The 14368-nt window shown below is 54.9% G+C and overlaps 2 long non-coding RNA genes across 2 annotated transcripts; both read right to left on the bottom strand.

Moving 5' to 3' along the window:
* Positions 1-9192: 9192 nt before the first annotated feature.
* LOC115603234 lies at positions 9193-10236 on the bottom strand. The gene is made up of 4 exons (XR_003989833.1): positions 10144-10236; positions 9828-9930; positions 9646-9705; positions 9193-9565 (listed from the first exon to the last, which is right to left on the bottom strand). It is a non-coding gene; the product is annotated as an uncharacterized LOC115603234 (long non-coding RNA).
* Positions 10237-12686: 2450 nt separating this feature from the next.
* On the bottom strand, positions 12687-14368 carry LOC115603239. Its single transcript, XR_003989838.1, has 3 exons — positions 14341-14368; positions 13261-13365; positions 12687-12834 (listed from the first exon to the last, which is right to left on the bottom strand). It is a non-coding gene; the product is annotated as an uncharacterized LOC115603239 (long non-coding RNA).

Raw genomic sequence — 14368 nt, 5'->3', positions numbered from 1 at the left:
GAGCAGGGCTCAAGATGCTGAAAGGAGGGAGGAAGGCGAGAAGCAGCCCCACCAGGAGACGTGTGTGTGCAGAGGGATGAAGCCCACCACAACTTCTCTTACTTTCTTGATGCTGCAGGTAATTATAGAGGCACCAAAGAGCTCCAAGCTGGAGAGCTTGCCTCATCCTTGGCAAATCGGAAAAGGATGAGACGACCCAGAAGCTGTCCCAGGAGCGGGACTGAGAGTTCTTCTTGGGAGACAGGGCTGCATAGGTCTGTTTCAGTCGGGTGCAAGCCCTGCGGGAGGAAGGTGGAAGAACAAGAACAAGGTGAAGAACCTGAAGAACCCAAAGAAGAATGTAGAGAAGAAAGGAAGGAGGAAGGAAGGAGGAAGGAAGGAGGGAAGGAAGGAGGAGAAGAAGGAGGAGAAGGAAGGAGAGGAAGGAGAGAAGGAAGGAGAAGGAAGGAGGAGAAGGAAGGAGGAGAAAGAAGGAGGAGAGGAAGGAGGAGAAGGAAGGAGGAGAAGGAAGGAGGAGAAGGAGAAAGACCAGAAGAAGAATCTGAAGGAGAATGAAAAAAGAAAAGAAAAAGAAGAAGAAGAAGAAAGGAGAAGGATAAAGAAGAAGGAGGAGAAGGAGAAAGGAGGAGGAGGAGAAGGCAGAGGGCAGGCAGGCTTTGCAGGGCCCCGTCTCCCCAAGCAGCCCCATGCGGGGAGAGCTGCCGCCTGCTCTGGTGTGCAGGGAGGGGGAGATGCTCTGGCTGGAGCCTGCCTGGTCCTTACCCTCAGTGTGTGATGGTGAACAGCAACTGGCTCAGGGTCCTGATCCTCCCCAGGGCCCTCTCCCGCACCACGGCGCTCTCAGAGCTGGTGAAGCTCAGCAGGACCTGGGCAGAGAGAAGCTGCTGGTGTGCCCTGGGAGCAGACACGTGCTGCAGCAGGAGCAGCATGGGCTGGACCCGCACTCCTTCCATCAAGGCTTCCTCTGAGCCTCTACTGGGGTTCCTGATGCTGAACATCACCCCGAGGGAGTCAGGATCAGCCCGTGGCTTTGTGTGTCAAGGGGAGGTGGAGGGGCACCAGTACAGGAAGGGACATTCTGGGGTGAGAAGAAGCTGGGGAAGTACATTGGGTGCCTGCAGCCTGCAGGGAAACAGGCCCAGGCACAGTGCAGGATGGGCTGCGGTGCAATGGCCAAGGCTGAATAAGACAGAACCAAGGTCTTTGTCCCCTTGGCTGTGGCTGATGTCCTGTGCCACAAAGGCCTAAGAGAAGACACATCCTCATTTCCAGGGCTGGGCTGAAACTAGCAGCAAAAATCCACTACCTCATCACTGTCCCTGCCCATGGCAGGGGACTGGAACTAGATGATCTTCAGGTCCTTTCCAACCCAACCCATTCTATGATTCTATGATTACAGTGTACATATAAATAAATATACATATATATATATATGCAGATATATATAAAAGACATGTTAATACTTTAAAGAGTGGCTTATCTAATAGTTAAGGGGAAGGGAATTTTCCTAACAAGTCCGTGGGTCCCACCAAGCTGGTCCCAAACCAGGCTGATGAGAGGCAGCAAAGATGCCAGCCCAGGGGGATCAGTCTCCTGAGAGTGGGCAGCAAAGCCTCTAGTGGGGTTCCTGCCCCTTTGGCTTCGTATAACTGCCCCTTGCCTGGGCACGTAGGTAGATGCCACCCTCTGCAGCCACTGTGCTCCAGAAGGGCCTTGGTTACCCAAGGGAGGTGGGCACACCCCTGCAGGGCGCTCTCTGTGCATGGCACTGGTGTGGGGACCATCCACTCAAGCAAGAGCGCTGTTCCCAGGGTGAGCAACAGCCCTGTGAACCCCATTCAGCACATGCCAGACCTGCAGGATGTTCCGCAGCTTCTCGCTGGCCCTGGGGGCAGGAGAGTTGAGCACCAGCCTCCAGAGCATGTTGTCCGTGGATTCCAGCATCTGCAAGGAGGACAGAGCGTAGCACTTAAGGTGCCAGCTGGGCTTAAACCGTGCTCATCCCGCAGCACTGCGTAACCAGGGAGCAGCCGCAGGGAGCTGTGGGCTCCTGTAGCTCCTCCAGCACTTACGTAGATGTAGTAGAAAGTGTCCAGGTCTGAAAACTCCTCCTTTGGAGGAAGGAAGAAGACCCTTCTGCAGCAGGTTTCCAGGAGGCTTTCCTCCTGGCCTGCCAGCCCTGTCTCCACTGAGCTGCAAAGAGAGAGGGCTCCGGTTGGACACTGCTGCTGGGAGCAGTGCCTCGAGGCCTTGGGCAGGGGGACACAGAGCTCTGGGGTCCCCAGGAGGGATGGGCGGTTGTGGTACCTCAATTCTGCTATGGCATCCATGGCGAGATGCCGCACCTTGGTGAACAGTTGCTCCATGGGCTCCTTTTGGAGCAGCATCTGCAGAGCACAATGGGGATAAGGGACGTGGTAGATGCCAGCACCCAGTGCCACCAATGCTGCCCTCACTGGGTGCTGGAGGCCTTGCCCCCTGCCCATAGCATCCCCAAGGCGGTCCCCTCACCTTGATCATCTCTGCCAGATGGCAGTTGTGGCAGAAGACATCCAGCCCCTGGTGCAAGCCGCAGTACCTGGCGGTGCTCAACAGGCAGCAGATGCTCTCCAGAAAGCCAATCTTCTGGTGCTCATCCTGGAAACCAGGGGGACAGAGACACAAACAGGCAGTATGAGAGGGGACAGCGGGACTGGACTCTAGGGGGGCCCTGGTTGAAGCCAGCACCCACCAGCAGAGCCCCTGTTCACAATGGCCATGCCTACCATTGTTGGGCTTTTGACAAATGCCTTGATGCGCTCCACGTTGTCCTGCTCCAGTCTGTAAACGGGTAACCAGGTGGCATCTAATAGAGGAGGAGAAGAGCTTTGGAGAGCAGAGGAAGGAGCTCTGCCCTCCGCCAGCATGCCAGGGAAATGTGGTGCTGTGTCGAGCACCATAGAGTCAGAGAACCCTAGAACGGGTTGGGTTGGAAAGGACCTGAAGATCATCTAGTTCCATGACATGGAACCATGACACGATTTAGTGTGTGGTGTCCCTGCCTGTGGAGGACATCAGTGGAACTGGATGAGCTTAAGGTCCTTTCCATCCCAAACCATTCTATGATTCTATATCACCCAAGGCTCTGTCCAACCTGGCCTTGAACGCTGCCGGGGATGGAGCATTCACCACCTCTTTGGATAAGCTGTGCCAGCGCTTCTCCACTCTCACAGGCAAGAACTTCTTCCTTATGTGCAACCTGAGCTTCCCCTGTTTCAGTTTAAACCCATCACCCCTTGTCCTGGTCCCAGACCAACAGGGCCTCTCACTCACCAGTCCTCAATGGCAGGACCGGGGGTTCCTCATTGGACTCCGGTGAAGATCTGCTCTTCTGGGGAGCCCTGTTCTCCTCCTCCCAGGCCCTCCTTGGGGTTCTGGGGGTTTCTTCGCCATCCTGTGGATGAAGGAAAAAGATTGAGGTGGTGGAGGGGGAAGCTTGGACCAAACGCATCAGGGCTGAGCTCAGGAGCAACCCACCGGCTCCTTGCTCCTGCCCTGTCCCATCGCCATGAGCCGTGACTTGATATAAGGATTATGATGGGTGTGGTGATATGTTCTATGAAATGAGGAAGATGATGAGATGCGATGGGTGAGATGAGATGAGATGGATGAGATGAGTGAAGATGTGGTGTCGTGATGTGGTGTGATGATGTGGTGTGAGGAAGATGATGCGATGCAATGCGATGAAATGAGATGAAGATGAAATGGGATGAAGATGAGCTGAGCTGAGGTGATGACATGCGATGAGATGAGACCAGATGGGATCACCTCCATCACACCCCAGCTGAGGAGGAGGAAAATGCACTTGGGGAGGGGAGAGGAGGATTTTTCACACGTACTTGGTCAGAAGTTGTCTTTCCGTAGCTTTCTGTCCGCAATCCACTGAGGTGCGGTACCAGCAATGCAGCTTGCTCACGAGAGACTCAACCACTCCGTGAGCTCTTCTGTCAAGTGCCACACACAGGGACAGCCCTGGCTTTATACCTGGCTGTGCCTACCTCAGCGCCGGTGCTTTGTGGCATCATAGGTGGTGGGTGATGTCACAAGAGCCAAGGCAGCGCCGGGTTTCAAGGCAATGTCCACCCTGAGTGGGAGCAGGTTTGGCTCCTCTGCATCAGGGAAGACACCCTCCACCTCCAGAGCATCTCCTCCCATCGGAGGGGGCAGCTCTTTGCATTCCCACTCAAGAGCGACAGCTTTGGGAGCTCAGATGCCCTGAGGGAGGAATGTGAGCAGGAGAGCTTGAGGACCTTCCTGCATTCACTCTGCTCCGTCCAACCCGGCCTTAAACACTGCCACGGATGGAGCATTCACAACTTCCTTGGGTGAAGAAAAACTGCAGGTGACAGGTCGGGCACCCCGGGATGTTTGGTGACAAGAGCTGCGATTCCAGAAGGGACACAACATTCGGGGTGGACACCGGGCACATATAACATCGCCATGCACCTGACAGGCCACATGTCTGGGTGATGCCATGTCCCATGTCAGCACGCCTTCAGTGCTGAGCACACGTTGTCCCATTTCCAAGCGCCTCTGATGGAACCGGTCTAATAAAGCTGTGCTAACCCTGAGTCAGCCGCAGGAGCTCACCCACAGTGCCACCTATGCTACCTAACCCAACACCTCTGCTGCCTCAAGTGCCACCTACACTACCCAGCCTGACACCTACGATACCCAACGTGACACCCACACCACCTGACATCTACACGTCCCAACCTCACACTGCCTGCACCCCTTAACAACTGCCTGTATCCCTGCAAGAGGATAACCTGCAAATAGCCTACAGTGTGTCCCCAAAGTGTGCCCTTACCTGCTGGGGCCCTCTCCTCGCGCCTGCGTTTCAATGATGTCCTGTCTCTTCACCGTCTGCTGCTCACCCCTAAACACCCACCGTGACCGCCACTGACCACCACCAAGCAGTGCCCTCCTGCATGGGCCAATGCAGATCTCCTCAGCATCCTCTGATGAATCCTTGCGCTCAGGGCTCGTGCCATTCAGCATCTCGATGGGCTGGCATTGCTAAAAAAACCCCACTTGCTTCCATCGCTGGCCACTCACCTTCCTCCTCTTCATCCTCCTCCTCCTCCTCTTCTTCTTCTTCCTCCTCACTATACCTTGCTGCAGAAAAACAGGGCACCTACCATACAGGATGGTACTGGCATTGCTGTTGCCCAGCTTGTTCGTGGCAACACACATGTAGTTGCCACAGTCCTCCTCTGAGAGGTTGAAGAAGGGCAGCGTGGACAGGCTGCCCTCGCTCTCGATCCGCACACCTTCCAGCCCATTGGCTAACCTGCAGGGTTCAAAAACACATGATGATGCTTCGAGTGCAACATGCTGTGCCCCCTGCTCTTCCCACCAGCCATGTCCCACACATTCCCCCTCCAGACTCCCCACATCCCACCAAGACAAGCCCTGACACGCTCCCCATTCCCTAATCAATCTGTTTCTTCAGAAGTCTTTCCAGGGAATGAAATGGTCCCAAACTAATAACACTTGTGATTTAGACAGAGCCATCCTTGCTTGGGATCTCTTCTAAACAGACTTCAGCAGGAGCAGAAGGAACAACCTCTTTTCCAGATCTATTTGAGTCTGATATAAACATAGGTATTTTCTACAGAAAAACATGCTTTGGATTTCTCATCAATATGTATGTACAAAGCTAACCCAAAATGTCTCAGTTGCTCCTGAGTAACACATGATGGTAACTTGGAAATAAAGCAGTTTGACAGGTTATGTGTGGTGTATAAAAGCACAGCAATATTGCTTACTGTCAGATGATCAAGTTTCTGTGGGCGCAAGGAGAAGATGGAAGGGATTCCAGCAGCCTTGCCTGCGTTTCCTCTAGTCTTGCTCTGGACGATCACAAGCAGACAAGAGCAGCAACAAGGCTGAGGAAAAAACAAACAAGAATTGACAACATGAGACCAGCAAAAGCATTACTGGAGTGGTCTAAACCTATTTGCTAATCCAATCCAGCATCATCAAAGCTCTTCAGAACATCAGGGAGTGCCAAAAAGATGCAAACATTGTGGAGAATGTGCTGGAACCCTGAAAAACGGCTTTAGACTTTGTTGTTTCCCCCTGTTTTCCTTTGTACCCTGTCTTTACTGTCTGTGCAGGACTGGGGTCACCGGCACACTCTTTCTGCTGCAGCACAGAACGGCTGATGCCTGTGTCGCTGACTCAAACCTGAGACTGAAAAGGACTAGTTAGCATTTACTAGTGGGAGCTGCTTTCCAAAGAAACACAGAGGGGTTTAAATCAAAAGAGTCAATTGGAAAAACCAGAGAAGCAGGGGAAAATTGCTGTTCTTCCTGGTTTACAGGTAGGGAAACTGAGGCACAGACCACTGAAATCATCCCAGAAAGGCTCTAAGGGGAGAGATGGAGAGCTTGAAAAAGACCCAGAGCAGGGCTTCACAAGGACACAACCTCAGCCTCTCTGATCTCAAGAGCCAAGATGAAGGTTTGGCAGGAGTACACCTGCTGGCACATATATGCCCAACGTCAGCAAGGACCTACTCTGCCACCCAGTATCGTCCATGACAAGTGCTGCAGTTTCCAACAGGCACCTACCTGATGCTTGCACCAGCAGGGATCTTGCAAGCCCTGCACATGACCCAGCAGCTCTGTGCCTCAGTTTCCCCTCTCCCAGACACAGCAACGGGGCCCAAGGTAGGCCGAGACCAGCTGTGGGGGAGATCTCATCAGCCCTTTGGCCCAGGCACTTGTTTCTACAGCACCTGGGCAGACAATGAGTCTTTCCTTCTGCTTTGGGCTGTCACAGCCCAGGGCAGCAGCTGAGGAAGAGCAGAGGAGGCACAGGGCTCATGCAAAGGTCTCACACTGAGTTCCTCTACAGACTTTTGGACACTTTCATCGTGTTATCTGGCTGCTCTGTGCTTATTTCTCCCTCCTTATACATGGTGACACTGACACCAGCCACTCGCATGAAATGCTTTCAAACACAAAATCACGATTAGATACAGCTCATGCAATTGCTGCATGCTGTAAGCAAGGCCTAGTCCAAAGAATATATAGATTTTTTAAAGAGAGGTAGGGGTTTGGGGCCAGCAAGTCAGTACTGTTTGCAACAACCACAGGCACAGAGCCCAATGGCATTGGTTTAGACCCCTCCATGTTTCAGTGCAAGGAACAGGGAGCACTCAGCAAAGCAAAAAGTACCTCTTAACAAAGACACAACATGCATTTGGGCATTGCCTGGTGCTAAGGCAAGCAGCATTCACACCAACAATAGGAGCACAACCAGGCTCTAAAGCACAGCAAGCAACTTCTCTAAAGCCTACCCACCCACAGCACAGGGCACAGAGGAATCCTGCTCCAAGAAGGGCACATCACTGGCTACCCTCAGGCCAAACTCATCATTCAGAGGTTTAAGACCTTCAGAAAAGAGCCAACTTTCTTTCTGCATCCCACTCTCAGGGCAGCATGCAAATCCCTTCCAGCTCTCCTTACCTCCTTTCTCTGCCATGCTCTTGTTGTCAGTCCTCAAGGAAGAAGGCAGCACTAAGCTCTCCCTCAGAAGCACAGAAGGCTCAAGGCAGCAAGTGGAGAAGCCCATGTACATCAGCAGAGCCCAGCCCTCCAACCAAACCAGAACTACTTTCTTCCCACAGCAAAGCCAAGTTCAGCTCATACTTTCCACCTCAGAAAACCACAAGAAAAGGAACCCAACTCCCTGCACACCTTCCTCTGCAAGCCCAACCCTCCCAGAACAATCAACAGCTTCAGAGAACCTTCTGGTGCCTGCTAAGGGTAACCAAGCCCACCTGAGAGCACATTGCTCCCACTCATCTCACTGCTCATCCTGGAGCTGAAACCCACCAACAGGAATCCAGGGAGGCTTAGGAGCACTTACGGAAACATCCACTTAATTCCCACACATGGAGACCTCCGGAACGGTGCCACCAACATGGATGTCCTCCCTTACGTACCCACCTAAAACTCCATCTGCATAAAGCCCCACTGGACACCAGTCTCCAGTGACCGAGATAGCAGCTCCCAAAGTGCAAACGTCCAGTGTGGAGAAGAGAAGGCTCGGGGAGACCATGAATGGAGGGGACTTCAGGTGCCTGTATCCCACCACTGCATCTCCTCCCAGGTCTAGACTGAGCGGTGGCAGCGGGAGAACCTCCTGCAGGGCCATGAGCTGGGGCTGTCACCCAAAGCAGCATCCCTGCACCCCAACATGCTGTGTGTGGGGATCCTTCCTTCTGGGGCCTAAGAAAGGTGGGGTTTGGGAACATTTAGGGCTACCAGCAGTGTTGGGAGGGACGGAGATGCCTGAGGCTGGGTGGGTTTGGGGTACAAGGTGGATTTTGGGGTGTTTTAGGGGTACCATGGGATTGGAAGGGATGGAGGTGCCTGGGGCTGGAGAACTGCTGCAGCGCACCCTCCGCCTGCCAGCTCCCCGCTTGGACACATGGCAAACAGGGAAGATCCCTGTTTGCCATAGGCGCAGCAGTCTCTATGTGCAATATTGGCTCTTACATTCTCTCGTCTCTGTTTAAGTGCACCAGATATATTTATTTAGGGGCTCTTCAGCAGGGACTGTAGTGAAAGGACAAGGGGTAGCGGATTCAAGCTTAAACAGGGCAGATTTCAGTCAGACATAGGGAAGAAGTTCTTCCCTGGGAGGGTGCTGAGGCGCTGGCACAGGGTGCCCAGAGAAGCTGTGGCTGCCCCATCCCTGGCAGTGTTCAAGGCCAGGTTGGACACAGGGGCTTGGAGCAACCTGCTCTAGTGTGAGGTGTCCCTGCCCAAGGCAGGGGGTTGGAACTAGATGATCTTAAGGTCCTTTCCAACCCTAACTCTTCTAGACTTCTACTTGACTACACATGTCCCGTGAGTAAGGGTCTCTGTGGGCAAGGGTCTCTTAGCTCAAGGAGTGACTTTTAGGATTAGAATGGAGCAAGTTCCTTTAGGAACACCGTTTCATTTCCCATTGGCACCCCCTTTCCTAAGCTGTCTGAGGTTGGCCGTTACTCTCCTGATCCACGTGGTACCAGTCTTCTACCTCTCCTCAAGCTCTAGGGGCTCATAAGGAACCGCTGCTTCTCCTTGTTACCTGCACTTCTAAACTGCCCATTTTCAAGCTTTCACACACAGAGCCCTTTACAAAACCTCCACTTCTTTATTGCTGGATAACATGGTGTCAGGTTTGGAGTCTGTGCTGGCTGGATGCCTCTCTGCTGCCTGGTGCTATTCAGAGCAAGGGTCCCTCTGCCCCTGCTGTCTCCAGAAGATGGAGCGCTGGGAACGCGGCAGCTCAGGAGCCGCTCTTTTAGCTCTTTTGTTTCTGAAGCTCTTTAGTCCAGGTTTAAGGATGACACCCCTTTCCCTAAGGAAAGGGCTGCCGCTCCCAGCTGTCCAGCATCAGCAGCAGAGCGCTCGCAGGCGCCATCCCAACGTGCGCCGCACCGGTGGCCTTCTCAGGATGAGCACGGTCTGAATTGCCAGGGAACAGATGACGGGATCGCTTTCCTCCGGCAGCGTCTCAAGGGCTGTGAGCCAAAGGGACAGAGCTGAGATGAGCCTCCCATAGACCCCCAGGCATCCTCCCCAGAGCCTGCTCCCTCCTCACCTCGGCAGATCTGCTCCAGCTTCAGCTCGTTCCTGCCCCTTAGGGGCCGCGCGGCCAGTCCTGGGCACAGAGATCCATCAGCCCCCTGCTCCCCATCGGTGCTGAGCCCAGGGATCCCCGGGGGCAGCGGTGGGGATTGGGGCCCGGCGGCCTAAAGAGGGACCCCAGGGGCTGTGGCTCACCGATGAACCTGATGGCTGCCTCTCGCAAGGGGGCCTGAGCATCCTCCAGGTACGGCACGCTCTGGTCCAGGTATTCCTCAGCCCTTTTCCTGCTCCGCTCCAGCTGCAGAGAGCACAAGGGGATGGGATGCCACAGAGCCTCCCCGCTTGGCTGCAGCAGTCCCTTCTCCCAGCGCCTCCCTTTCCCCTTGCCCGTTCCCATCTCCCAGCCAGGAGCCCTGTGGGATGGGCAGGGTGGTCCAAGGGATGCCAATGGGCACAGGATGGGAGAGGGACGTGGAGAAGAGACATGGCTGCAGAGCGCAGAGCCCCTCACCAAGCACTCTGCAATCCTCCATGTCTGCCTTGTCTTCAGGAGGTGTTGGAGCTCTCGCCACCCGAGGAGCGTTGCTGCAGCAAGGAGCGCTTCCCTGGAGGCCTGCACAAGAACGGGACGTAGGAGATGGCACCATGGCCTGGGCAAGGAGAGCCTGGGTGATCCTGGGGTGATCCCCCCTTTAGGAAGGTGGGACATGCCCTGGCCCAAAGATGGGGGGCTCTGAGATCTGTACCTCGGCCACGCTGTCACTCTGGTCGCTCATGTGGAGGAAGAGCGGGACCAGAAAGCCCCGTGTGCTGCTCCTCATCCTCCTCTTGTCGCTCCTCACCACCGAGTCCAGCAGGACTCTGAAGAGGCGGATGGAGAGCTCTCGCAGCTGGCTGGACTCCCGGTGGCAAGGAGGAAAGGGGAACTTTGAGCAAGAGCAGCTCCCTGCCCATGCTGATGTGAGGGGGGAAGCTCTGGGGGCAGATCCTGCAGCAGGGGGAAGCTGTGCTGGGATGCAGAGCCCTGAAACCATCCCATGAGAGCCCAGGGAGCAGCCCCTGCTCCGAGTCATTGCAGGGTGCCCATCTGCAGGGCCCAGCAGCCTTACTCCATCAAAGAGGGGCAGGAGGTCCCCAACCAGCTGCACAGCAATGGGGCTGGCTTCCTTCTTCAGTAGGTGGCCCATCGCGTTCCTTATGATCACCAGGGCCTTTATCTTGATCTCTTCCTTGGGTTCTGGAGCCTGCCCATCATGTGTGGCAGGAGGATCTGCAGTTTCCTTGCCTGTAGGAAGAGATGGAGGTTCCTTGTTGTGAAACCCTGACACAACACTGCACTCACCAAGGTGCACCATTGCCAAGAGGGTTCCCCATGACCATGCCCTGACCCACCCAAGAGGGCTCCCCATGACCATGCCCTGCTCACCAAGTCAGGTCTCTCCGACAGCACAATGAGGTTCTCAAGCAACAGGGACACTGTCCGCAGGCTTGGGTGGTCCTGAGAGCTCTCGACATGGGACTCCTCACCAGCATCCTCACTGGAGGCCATGGCCTGAAGGAAACACAGCAGTGAGCCACTACAGAGCCTGCGGGGCTCGCTGGAGGCCATCAAGGCCCTTTCTAACTCACAACCAAGGCAGGGATGGAGGTGTCTCCTGTGTCCTGCAGTATCCCGAGCAGCTCCCGTAAGACCTCCAAAGTCTTGGGCATGGTGAGGATCAGCTCCCACATGTCCATGCCAGCGCTGCAAGCCAGAGAGCTGTGTCAGTATGGTCCATGCACCCCATGGGATGCCGTGGGCAGGCAGCAGAGGGCAAAGGTGGTGCTCCCCATGGGAGGGGTGGAAGGACCTTAGATCATCTAGTTCCAACTCCCCTGCCATGGGTTCTTGGGTCTGGAAGCCAGAGTGTCTTCAGGCCCCTCTGCCCACAGGGAACAAGCCCTCAGGCTGATACCTTCACTTGAGGGAATGTTGAGCACCATGCTGATGGTCAATGCCCTCGGTGCTTCAGGACCAGCAGGATAAGGAGGGCGCCCAGCTTGCACCACGCTGAATCTCTGCTGCTCTGCTGCAGCTTTCATGGATGCTCCTTACGATGCTTGGCACCTGGAGGGGGAACACAGGGAGGATGGTGCTGCTGCCACTGGAGTGCAGCCATTTCCCATCCCTCTCTGCTGCATGAAAGTGGCTTCAAGTCACCTCCTAGGTTTGGGAAGGAGGGAGGGAGGAGGAAGAAGGCCTGACAGGACTGAAGGGCATGGCAACCCAGCCACAGGCCACTCACATCTGCCAGCCAGAAGTCAACGTCTCTCATGACCAGATCCAGAATGTCTTCTGCTACCCACTTCTCAAAGATCTGGAGTCTCTCATCGCCTCGATGGCCACGCAGACAAAGTCTGCCCTCTCCCGTGGATAAAGGGAATTTGCAAACGCCTAGGGGAGGAAGGTTGGGCTCATGGGCACCGCATTGTCCCTGCTTGAGGACAGCAGGAACCGTCCCACCAGGGACAGTGAGGCCACACCAGCCCCTGCTGCTTCTGGATGCCTTTGCTCACACACGTGCCCTGCTCTTGCCACAGAGTCCAGCAATGGGGGGAGCTCATTACCATGGTAAGGTTCTGGCACTGTTTTCTTCTTCCCATTTGAGCTCTTCTCCTTCCCCCTTTGGCTTTGGCCTGCCTGAACAACAAGGGAGACACAGAAGAGTCAGGAGGACACCAGCAGCTTTGCCATCAAGCTTCCCAAACCACCCCGAGATCTGCAGGACACAAGCGCTCAAGGAGGTTACTGGAGGGCATCAGGAAGAGCTTCTTGCTGCAGGCACTGGGGGTGATGCAGGCATGGAGCTGCTCTTCACAAACAGGGAAAACCTGCCTTTGGGACATGGGAGTCAGTGGTAGCTTTGGCTGTGGGAACCACGAAGAGCAGGGCTCAAGCTGCTGAAAGGAGGGAGGAAGGCGAGAAGCAGCCCCACCAGGAGACGTGTGTGTGCAGAGGGATGAAGCCCACCACAACTTCTCTTACTTTCTTGATGCTGCAGTAATTATAGAGGCACCAAAGAGCACTCCAAGCTGGAGAGCTTGCCTCATCCTTGGCAAATCGGAAAAGGATGAGACGACCCAGAAGCTGTCCCAGGAGCGGGACTGAGAGTTCTTCTTGGGAGACAGGGCTGCATAGGTCTGTTTCAGTCGGGTGCAAGCCCTGCGGGAGGAAGGTGGAAGAACAAGAACAAGGTGAAGAACCTGAAGAACCCAAAGAAGAAAGGAAGGAGGAAAAGGAAGGAGGAGAAGGAAGGAGGAGAAGGAAGAAGAGAGAAGGAGGAGAAGGAAAGAGAAAGAAGGAGGAGAAAGAAGGAGAAAGAAGGAAGAGGAGAGAAGGAGGAGGAGAAGGAGAAAGACCAGAGAAGAATCTGAAGGAGAATGAAAAAGAAAGAAGAAAGAAGAAGAAGAAGAAGGAGAAGGATAAAGAAGAAGGAGGAGAAGGAGAAAGGAGGAGGAGGAGAAGGCAGAGGGCAGGCAGGCTTTGCAGGGCCCCGTCTCCCCAAGCAGCCCCATGCGGGGAGAGCTGCCGCCTGCTCTGGTGTGCAGGGAGGGGAGATGCTCTGGCTGGAGCCTGCCTGCTCCTTACCCTCAGTGTGTGATGGTGAAACAGCAACTGGCTCAGGGTCCTGATCCTCCCCAGGGCCCTCTCCCGCACCACGGCGCTCTCAGAGCTGGTGAAGCTCAGCAGGACCTGGGCAGAGAGAAGCTGCTGGTGTGCCCTGGAGCAGACACGTGCTGCAGCAGGAGCAGCATGGGCTGGACCCGCACTCCTTCCATCAAGGCTTCCTCTGAGCCTCTATGGGTTCCTGATGCTGAACATCACCCCGAGGGAGTCAGGATCAGCCCGTGGCTTGTGTGTCAAGGGAGGGTGGAGGGCACCAGTACAGAAGGGACATTCTGGGGTGAGAAGAAGCTGGGAAGTACATTGGGTGCCTGCAGCCTGCAGGGAAACAGGCCCAGGCACAGTGCAGGATGGGCTGCGGTGCAATGGCAAGGCTGAATAAGACAGAACCAAGGTCTTTGTCCCCTTGGCTGTGGCTGATGTCCGTGTCACAAAGGCCTAAGAGAAGACACATCCTCATTTCCAGGGCTGGGCTGAAACTAGCAGCAAAAAATCCACTACCTCATCACTGTCCCTGCCATGGCAGGGGACTGGAACTAGATGATCTTCAGTCCTTTCCAACCCAACCCATTCTATGATTCTATGATTACAGTGTACATATAAATAAATATACATATATATATATGCAGATATATATAAAAGACATGTTAATACTTTAAGAGTGGCTTATCTAATAGTTAAGGGGAAGGGAATTTCCTAACAAGTCCAATGGTCCCACCAAGCTGGTCCCAAACCAGGCTGATGAGAGGCAGCAAAGATGCCAGCCCAGGGGGATCAGTCTCCTGAGAGTGGGCAGCAAAGCCTCTAGTGGGTCCTGCCCTTTGGCTTCGTATAACTGCCCCTTGTGTCTGGGCACGTAGGTAGATGCCACCCTCTGCAGCCACTGTGCTCCAGAAGGGCCTTGGTTACCCAAGGGAGTGGGCCACCACCCCTGCAGGGCGCTCTCTGTGCATGGCACTGGTGTGGGGACCATCCACTCAAGCAAGAGCGCTGTTCCCAGGGTGAGCAACAGCCCCTGTGAACCCCATTCAGCACATGCCAGACCTGCAGGATGTTCCGCAGCTTCTCGCTG

Source organism: Strigops habroptila, unplaced genomic scaffold, assembly GCF_004027225.2.
Source record: "Strigops habroptila isolate Jane unplaced genomic scaffold, bStrHab1.2.pri NW_022045628.1_ctg1, whole genome shotgun sequence".
Classification (NCBI taxonomy): Eukaryota; Metazoa; Chordata; class Aves; order Psittaciformes; family Psittacidae; genus Strigops; species Strigops habroptila.
The sequence above is the reverse complement of the archived record's forward strand: the minus strand, read 5'-3'. Positions and strand labels throughout refer to the sequence as shown.